The sequence below is a fragment of the Schistocerca gregaria genome, chromosome 4 (genome assembly GCF_023897955.1).
Source record: "Schistocerca gregaria isolate iqSchGreg1 chromosome 4, iqSchGreg1.2, whole genome shotgun sequence".
Classification (NCBI taxonomy): domain Eukaryota; kingdom Metazoa; phylum Arthropoda; class Insecta; order Orthoptera; family Acrididae; genus Schistocerca; species Schistocerca gregaria.
In genome coordinates, this window is record NC_064923.1 from 360981989 (window position 1) to 360991371 (window position 9383).

Below are 9383 nucleotides of genomic sequence, written 5' to 3' on the forward strand. Positions count from 1 at the left end.
TAAGCTTTACCGTTCAGTTGACTAGTTGAAAATCCAAACTGGCTGAAAAAAGCGGATAAACGCGTTTATAGCCACGGCGTGTATCATCAAATGTAATGTGTCTAGCTTCTGATAGGATTCTCCATAGGCATTTGTAAGAGCAGTTCTGGATAAATCTAGTGCGGATATTTGGATGGGGTGTATGGAGGTGAGGTAAGTGATGGTGAGTAGGGTGGTAGGCTGTGTTTGTGATTACTTCCACACTGATCCACAGCTTCTGTGGTAATACACCAATGGCAGTTAGGCGATGCTAGGATGGCGTCTGTGGTTGTATTAATTTGTGTTGTGGGCTGGGGACTATCTCACCTCAGAGAGCCTGAGTAAACAAAGGCCACTGCTGGACTTCTGCTGGGGATCTGCAATGAAAGTATAGGTCTGTGGCATCATTATAGATGCAAAAAGTTTGGTGTGTGTGGGTGAGGAAGTCATACTGGATGGTGTGATTAAGACAAATTATGTGACGAAGCAGAGATATGGATGAGGATGTCAGTTGGAATATTTGCAGCGGAACGGTGATGTTATTGTGGTGGTCGACAGCAGCTGTGTCTCTTTACAGTGTAGGACAAAGGGAGAGACAGGGCTAGCATTAGGCTTTTTTGGGGCCCAGGTAAGCGAGCGTAGGAACCTTCCAAGAATTTCTTCATTTTAAGCTTTGGTTTCTGGATCAAGCCGAATTTTCAATGAAAAAAGAAACAACGCTTTAAGCAATTTTCTTTTAATTCACACAGTTTACGTAAATTCGATACTTTATAAAATCATATGTTCCTTCTAGCGGTTTCAGATGTAGCTCTTTCATAATCCCGGTATATACTAATGAGTGGTCTAACAGACTGCACTGAGATCATTGCAAATCAATAAGCCCCTATTGGCCAATTCTCAAACAATTCTTAAATCTTGCAGCAATGCTTTCAACGTTCAGCAGTCACATAACCGCTTGGTGATAGATCGTCTGAAATCGGCGAAGTTGCTGGTGAAGACACACACGCACGTCGTACTGTTTTCATTCCTATGGTTTAATTATTTTGGTGCGTTACTTTAATATTATACGTTTCGCTGTCGCATGGAATTGTAAATGGATCTTTCTCCATCAGTTTGTAATGCAAAAATTCATTACATACTATCCTGTGCTTACTGTTATCCAGCGTGTTATATGTATGGCTCCACGCGTGTGGTTTGTTTCCGGTTTAACCATTCTTGTCTTATTCCTCAGTACTTTTTAATTTTTTAAAATTATATAATTTCGCTATTATGTGATTATACACCGGTGCTTCAATAGAGGGCATCACACACCTCTGATGTCGCAGTTTCTTCCAGTTGAACCATGTAAGCAACCGCTACAGTTCATATTAGACTCCTCTATGTTCTGCATCAGCCCGTATTGTTTACTACGTGACATTCGGAACTAATGCCCCTCGTTGAATGGTTCAAATGGCTCTGAGCACACCACTGTTGTGGTCATCAGTCCCCTAACTAACCCAAGGATATCACACACATCAATGCCCGAGGCAGGATTCGAACCTGCGACCGTAGCGTTCGCGCTGTTCCAGACTGTAGCGCCTAGAACCGCTCGGCCACTCCCGTCGGGCGTGTAGTGTTAATGTTTACCCTTGCGACTCATGGTTAACTGTCTTAGGCATATTTGTTCCTGATTGTATTTTTTAGCCCTGAAGATGACTATGAAGTAGTTGCAATCTAGATCTGCTGTAATAAAACGAGGGGTTTATTTGTTGGGCGGAAACAGGTGTTGTGGAGTAGGATGTTGCTGTGCTGTCGTCCTGTAAAGGCGTTTTAGCATGGTTTCTGTGGGAGAGAATAAGAGAGGATTTAGGCTGGAGTGTCGAAACGGTCGAAGACAAAGTAGACTTGCTGGTGGAAGTACATGGCTTAGTTGTTTAGATGGAACACGAAAAGGGCTGCGAGAAAGATTGGTTGGAGGGTGTGTGGTCGTTGGAATGAGTGGATGATTTGATAGAGATATCATGAATGAATTTTGTAACATCTTGTGCATTGGGATATGGACAAGTGGGTGGAGGGAGTTGTTGGGATGAATGTAATTATCGATGGGACAGATGGGCACAGTCAGTACAGGTTTGGTAGGTGGTAACCCCTGCAGGCGGGAGGAAAAACGAGATTACCGCAACGATTGAGATACACGAGTGCAGTGGTTCAAATGGTTCAAATGGCTCTGAGCACTATGGGATTCAACTGCTGTGGTCATCAGTCCCCTAGAACTTTGAACTACTTAAACCGAACTAACGTAAGGACATCACACACATCCATGCCCGAGGCAGGATTCGAACCTGCGACCGTAGCAGTCGCACGGTTCCGGACTGCGCGCCTTGAACCGCAAGACCACCGCGGCCGGCACGAGTGCAGTGAAAGGATGAAATAATACTGGAGAAAAATGAAGACAGAGGAGGAGAAATGTAAATTAGCTCGTGGCTTCTAACTTGTCATAAAGAGAAGAAAAAATGAAAACAGTCTTAATAATAACTGCTAGTAAATTTATTATTCTGTTCAAATTTACAAGCACCTGACCTTAGTACTGGGTCTGTGTTCGATTGCCGCACTTACCGCTAGACATCTATGGGAGGGAGTAGCAACTAATGTCGACGTCTGAGGACAGAGACACACAGTGAAAGCAGCAAGTGCTGCCAACAAGCGGCTGGGGTCGCAAGTATTTGGCAGCGGCTGCCCGTATACGCAAGGATGACGAGATCGTAAGAAAGTCGGTTGTACGGATAGCTCAAGTGCAAAAAGTGTCCTATTCGAGTATAAGTAAATACGTTGAGTCATTCTAAGACCATTGCGCAGATTATAAAGTTTACAATTTGAAAATGGACGTCTGACTCAAACAAAAGTCCAAAGCTGACTTTTCCAGATGCTGAAGTCGTTGTGTAAGTTTGAAAAAATACATTTCGTACTGGGACGAATGTTCCTAAGATGAATTTTTCTACAGATGGTGCCACGTAATGTATACAGGTAAAAAGGAAAAGCTACATATGTACTAGCACAACAAGATGAACATGAGTCACTTTCGAATTACCGTGTCTTTAATGATCTCGTTGTCGATGGGATGTTAAACGCTAATATCCCTTCCATTTACTTTCGACTTCCGAGTTTATTACAAGCGTTCAAAATAACCAAAAAAAGGCACAGACATACCTGATAATGTGAAAGCCTTGGTAGAGCAGCACGTCTGCAGCGAATGCTGTACGTACCTTCCATGATCTCTGCCAGAAGAGCTGCTTTATTACAGTACGTAACAACTACCACTAATAGTCGAACTCTGCGTCTTGCGAGTAAAATCCGAAAGATTTACATGGAAGTAAAATTTTCTCGCTGTCATAGAGAGTACGATTGACCGAAGAACTATGAAGGATACAAGCTCGGTTAGACTTCTCCTTTTGCTCTATATCAGATGGATGATGCGATTTGACGTCTCAAACCTGCAGCCACTGAGAGAAAAAAAAAAACCAGCGGGAGGGTGCCAAGTCCGCAGCTCGTGGTCGTGTGGTAGCGTTCTCGCTTCCCGCGCCCGGGTTCACAGGTTCGATTCCCGGCGGGGTCAGGGATTTTCTCTGCCTTGTGATGACTGGGTGTTGTGTGATGTCCTTAGGTTAGTTAGGTTTAAGTAGTTCTAAGTTCTAGGGGACTGATGACCAAAGATGTTAAGTCCCATAGTGCTCAGAGCCATTTGAACCATTTTTGAGGGTGCCAACCACGGTGCTGTGCGTTCAGCGACATCAAGAGTAGCTTCCAGAGGCATTAAACACCGAAGGGTACCGTTCACTTTCATGTGAAGGACGAACTGTAGACAAACTTCGTCCAATGTCGATGCCAGATTTGGTGAACTCCAAGGAAAAGAATATGCAGAAACGAATTTCTCAGACGAGTTTGGATCATTTTTAAAAACTTCAGACTTTTCGCATTTGTTACAGTTAGCTACAACGAAGTACAGGGTGTACATAAAGTTCTGAAACACTTTCAAGTATTTATTGCACAAGAACTAAACATTGTACAGATGTCATACAAATTGAATTTTGAAGAGAAACTCTGAACTTTTTTTTTTTTTTTGTGCCAACCATGAGTGACCCGGCAGATGTCAATATGGAATTCTTGCCATACCTGTCCCAGCATGGCATCGTCGACTGTGGCAGTTGCTTCCTGTATTCTCTCCCGGAGCCCTGCCACATCACGTGGTAGAGGCTGTACATACACCAGATCTTTAATGTGTCCCCATAGAAAGAAAGACACGCAGTGAGATCTGGAGATGAGGGAGGCCATTTCATGAAACAGCTGTCACCTTCTGTAGCACGGCCGCTTCATCGATGCGGCAGCTCCGACTCCAGTTACCCACAAACTTCACGATGACAACGGGCTGCAGCCCCATCTTGTTGAAAGATGAACGTAGAGTCCGATTGCATTTGAGGCATCAGCCATTGCTGCAACAGGTCCAAATAGGAATATCCCGTGACAGTGCTCTCGGCGAAGAAGAATGGACGGTACAGTTTTTGAAGTGGCAAGGCACAAAAAACATTTACCTTTGGGGAATCACGTTCAAATTCATTACATTCGTGTGGATGCTTTGTACCCCAGAATCGACGATTATGCCTGTTAACTTTCTCATTGGTATGGAAAGTGGCTTCGTCGCTAAAAATGAAGCGTTCAACAATGCCATCCCCATCCTCATTTAATTGTTGCAACTGCCAACAAAACTCAAACGCTCGTCTTTGTCGTCGTTATCGATCTTCTGCACTAGCTCCAATTATAATGGTTTCACAGACAGCTTCCATCGCAGGACTTTCCACGCAGTCATTGGAGCCATTTCGAGTTCACAGGATGCGTGGTGCACCGATTTCTTTAGACCCCTTATGAATCTCTCTCGTACGCGCTCCACGTTCACTTCACTCCCATTGGGACGTCTGCTTCTCTTTGCCGGGCACAAGCAACCGGTTGTAACGAATTTGTTGTGCCAGTGGCAAATAGCCTTCCTTGTTGGTGGCCTCTTACCGTACTTGGTTCTAAACAACTGTAGCACACAGGAAGCTCGTTTCGCACTTGAACTCGCCAGGTTTGCGACGGTCGCTGGCTATCGGCAAATTACCAAACTACGCTATGGCGGTTACTCTTCAAAATGACATACGTATGTTATCTGTACAGTGTTTGGTTCTTGTCTAATAAACAATTGAAAGTGTTCACGGACTTTATGTACTCCCTGTATAGTCTTTGAGAAGCTGCACAAATAATGTCGAACCTCGATAAGATTTTAAAGCGGCGCAAAGACTGGCGAGTTGCTTTAAATGATCGGTAATGTAAAACTGTGTACTTCACAAAATGAAAAAAAAAAAACTTTTGAATATACTATCAGTGAGTGATAAACGTATACAAATACCTCTGTGAACGCCTTGTAGGGGTAGGAAATGGTACGATCACACAGCCTCAGTCGTAGGTAGAGCATATTGCAGACATCGATTTGCGGGTAGAATACTAGGGAAATGCAATCAGTCTACAAAGGTAATTGCTTACAAACCACTTGTGCGACCCAACCTAGAATACTGTTCAAGTGTGAGGACCGTTACCAGTAGGGGATATTAAACGTATACAGAGAATGGCAGCACAAATGGTCGCAGATTTGTTTGACCCGAGAGAGAGAGAGTCACTACGATTATGAGAAAACTCTTGAAAATAGACAGAAACCATCCAGATAAAGTCTGCTAACAAAAATTCAAGGACCGGCCCCCAGTGATGACTCTAGGAATATACTACAACCCTCTATGTATCACTCCCGTAGGGATCATGAGGAAAAGATTATATTAATTACAGAATGCACAGAAGCATTACACCATTATTCTTCTTGCGCTCCATGGTTGAATGGAAAGGGAAAAAGCCCTGATAAGTGATACAGTGAACGTATAGATGTAGACAAACATCTACTGCGTATGAACTGATGTACTACTCTGAATAAGCCATACGAGTATCACTTCAAGCGAGATGCGAAGCAACAAATAATTATTGTTGTGAGCCTCGAACCTACAATTTTTTTTGTTAGGATTGCTCTTCGTGATGGTAAAGGGATTATTCCTCTTGATTACCTCGCAAATGATTAAAAAAATAAGTAACTACTTCTATCGCTGATCTATCACATAAAGTGAATGATAGAAATATTTGAAAATAAGTCAGAGTTCTGAAAAGGAAGTATTTCATCACAACAATGAATCTGTCCACAAATGTATTTTAGCTTTCCAGAAATGAGCTATCTGAACTTCACTGCTGAAAAATGCAAATTGTTTACCAGAAATGAAACCTATAGACTTCCATCGATTGACATACATAAAGAAACTTATCGCTGAAATAAGGCTCATTTGCTGACACGCTCTGGTTCACATCACAACCCAACCCGGATTACGGAGCAATAGCCGGCAATCGAAATATTTCGGCGTTACTTGGCAGACCGCGTATGTGACTGCAGCCCCAACGAGACCTGCCCTGTAGTGTATAAAAGTTGAAACTAACTCTTTAATAATTTTTTTTATTAACCACTGATCAACAGAATTTTCCCTGACAAATGCAACTGAGACTTAACCTATTTATGTATTACCCACAATATACAAGCCCAACGCAATCTGTCTACTGTACATTGACAACATGACTTCCAATAATTAACACAAAAGAATAGTTCTGAATTGCAAGAAATACTAACAATAATACAAATCCAAAAAACTATGAAATTAAAGAAATATGAAACTCTGTTAATCGCCCAAACTCATTTCAATCACAAATCCCGATAGTAGAAACCCTATTCTTTTTTATAAGTCACTTACCTCAGAGAAAATCTTCATAACACGAACTACGGAAATTATAGCAAGCAGCAGCAACAGCCAGTTAGATAAAAGGATTGTCACTACCATAGACTCTACTAGGAGGCATATGGTTAGCAAAATAAAGATTTCGTTGAAGAGCAAACAATGTATTTAGAAAATTTTACCTTATTCATATGACATCCAGTTCCAAAAATTATATAGTTTTCAATAATTCCTACCCAAACATTATCAACCATATATCCATTATCATCCTTCTTCTGTTCGTGCAGATGGTTATTGCCTTGCAAACGTCCCCTCTTTTGAGTCAGGGGTCGAGAAGTGGCTGCGCGATTCGTTACAGCCATGCCGATAACATGCCTGTCATCTCGACTCTAGTGATATGAGGTCATTGGGATCCAGTACGGAGTTCCGTATTACCTTCCTGAACCCACCGATTCCATATTCTGCTAACAATCATTGGATCTCGACCAACGCGAGCAGCAATGTCGCGATACGATAAACCGCAATCGCGAAAGGCTACAATCCAACCTTTATCAAAGTCGGAAACGTGATGGTACGCGTTTATCCTCCTTACACGAGGCATCACAACAACGTTTCACCCGGCAACGCCGGTCAACTGCTGTTTGTGTATGAGAAATCGGTTGGAAACTTTCCTCATCTCAGCACGTTGTAGGTGTCGCCACCGGCTCCAACCTTGTGTGAATGCTCTGAAAAGCTTATCATTTGCATATCACAGCATCTTCCTCCTGTCAGTTCAATTTCGCATCTGTAGCACGTCATCTTCGTGGTGTAGCAATTTTAATGGCCAGTAGTGTACTAGTCAGTCCAACCACAGAATCTCTTGCCCAGGGCGGAGAGCGCTGTCAGCGATATTGACGCAGTCTATAGCGCTGCCAACATACAGACAAGCTACTTACCAAATAAAGTATCCCACCAACCTGGGTATGATATAATTGTGCTTCGAATCGGCGTCCGCTGTGTGTTGGCTTCTGCTGCAAGACCGCCCACGTGTTTCCGTCATCCCAACGGGGCTGCCGTTCCGAAGGTCCAGCCGCAAACCCAATGGGCTGGAGTCACACTCTGTTTCTCTCAGCCCCAAACCGTTGGGGTCTGACGGCTCCAGCAATCGACTTCTCTAACCACCGGTGATGGGCAACTGTGCCAAGTACCGCTAGATGGATTACTTGCTGGCTCCATAATAGTCATGAGAGCAGAGTTGCCCCTTCTGGAATACGATACTGCCAAAGTCGCCGCCAGTCCGAGAAGACGATAAGCTCTGACACCGGCACATCATTCACAAACTACTCCAAGCTATCGGCGCTTACGGCCCGTATGGGCGCGGAGTTTGTACGCATGTCTAGTTAGGAAGTCAATGAATTATTTCGCACCACTGGCTGCCTTCATCTTCTGCAAGGATTACTACCAAGGCCCGACTCTTGAACCGGAAAATGAACACATGACAGAAAGACTGAGACAACTGTGAAATAGTTCAGAGCCTACCATCTATTCCCGTATATCTGAGAACGCCTAGGGCTTGAGTATGGAAACAGTCACGGCATGGGACGTTACCTGACGGGACACGGACCACATCCAGTTTACTTGTACAGTTTTCACGGGAAAAATAAAATTTGACAGTGTGGTCATGCGGAAACACCAGACCACATTATCGTTAACACATACACTACTGGACATTAAAATTGCTACACCACGAAGATGACGAGCTACATACGCGAAATTTAACCGACAGGAAGAAGATGCTGCGATATGCAAGTGATTAGCATTTTAGAGCATTCACACAAGGTTGGCGCCGGTGGCGACACCTAAAACGTGCTGACAGGAGGAACATTTCCAACCGATTTCTTATACGCAAACAGCAGTACACCGGCGTTGCATGGTGAAACGTTGTTGTGATGCCTCGTGTAAGGAGGAGAAATGCGTACTTGATAAATGTCGGATTGTAGCCTATCGCGATTGCGGTTTATCGTATCGCGACATTCCTGCTCGCGTTGGTCGAGATCCAATGACTGTTAACAGAATATGGAGTCGGTGGGTTCAGAAGGGTAACACGGAACGCCATGCTGGATCCCAACGGCCTCGTATCACTAGCAGTCGAGATGACAGGCATCTTATCCACATGGCTGTAACGGATCGTGCAGCCGCGTCATGATCCCTGACTCAACAGATGGGGACGTTTGCAGAACAACAACCATCTGCACGAACAGTTCGACGACGTTTGCAGCAGCATGGACTATCAGCTCGGAGGCCATGGCTGCCCATACCCTTCACGCTCCATCACAGACAGGAGCGTCTCTGATGGTGTACTCAACGACGAAACTGGGCGCACAAAAGGTAAAACGTCATTTTTTCGGCTGAATTCATGTTCTGTTTACAGTATCATGATCGTCGCATTCGTGTTTGGCGACATCGTGGTGAACGCACATTGGAAGCGTGTATTCGTCATCGCCGTACTGGCGTATCACCAAGCGTGATGGTGTGGGGTGCCATTGATTACACGTCTCG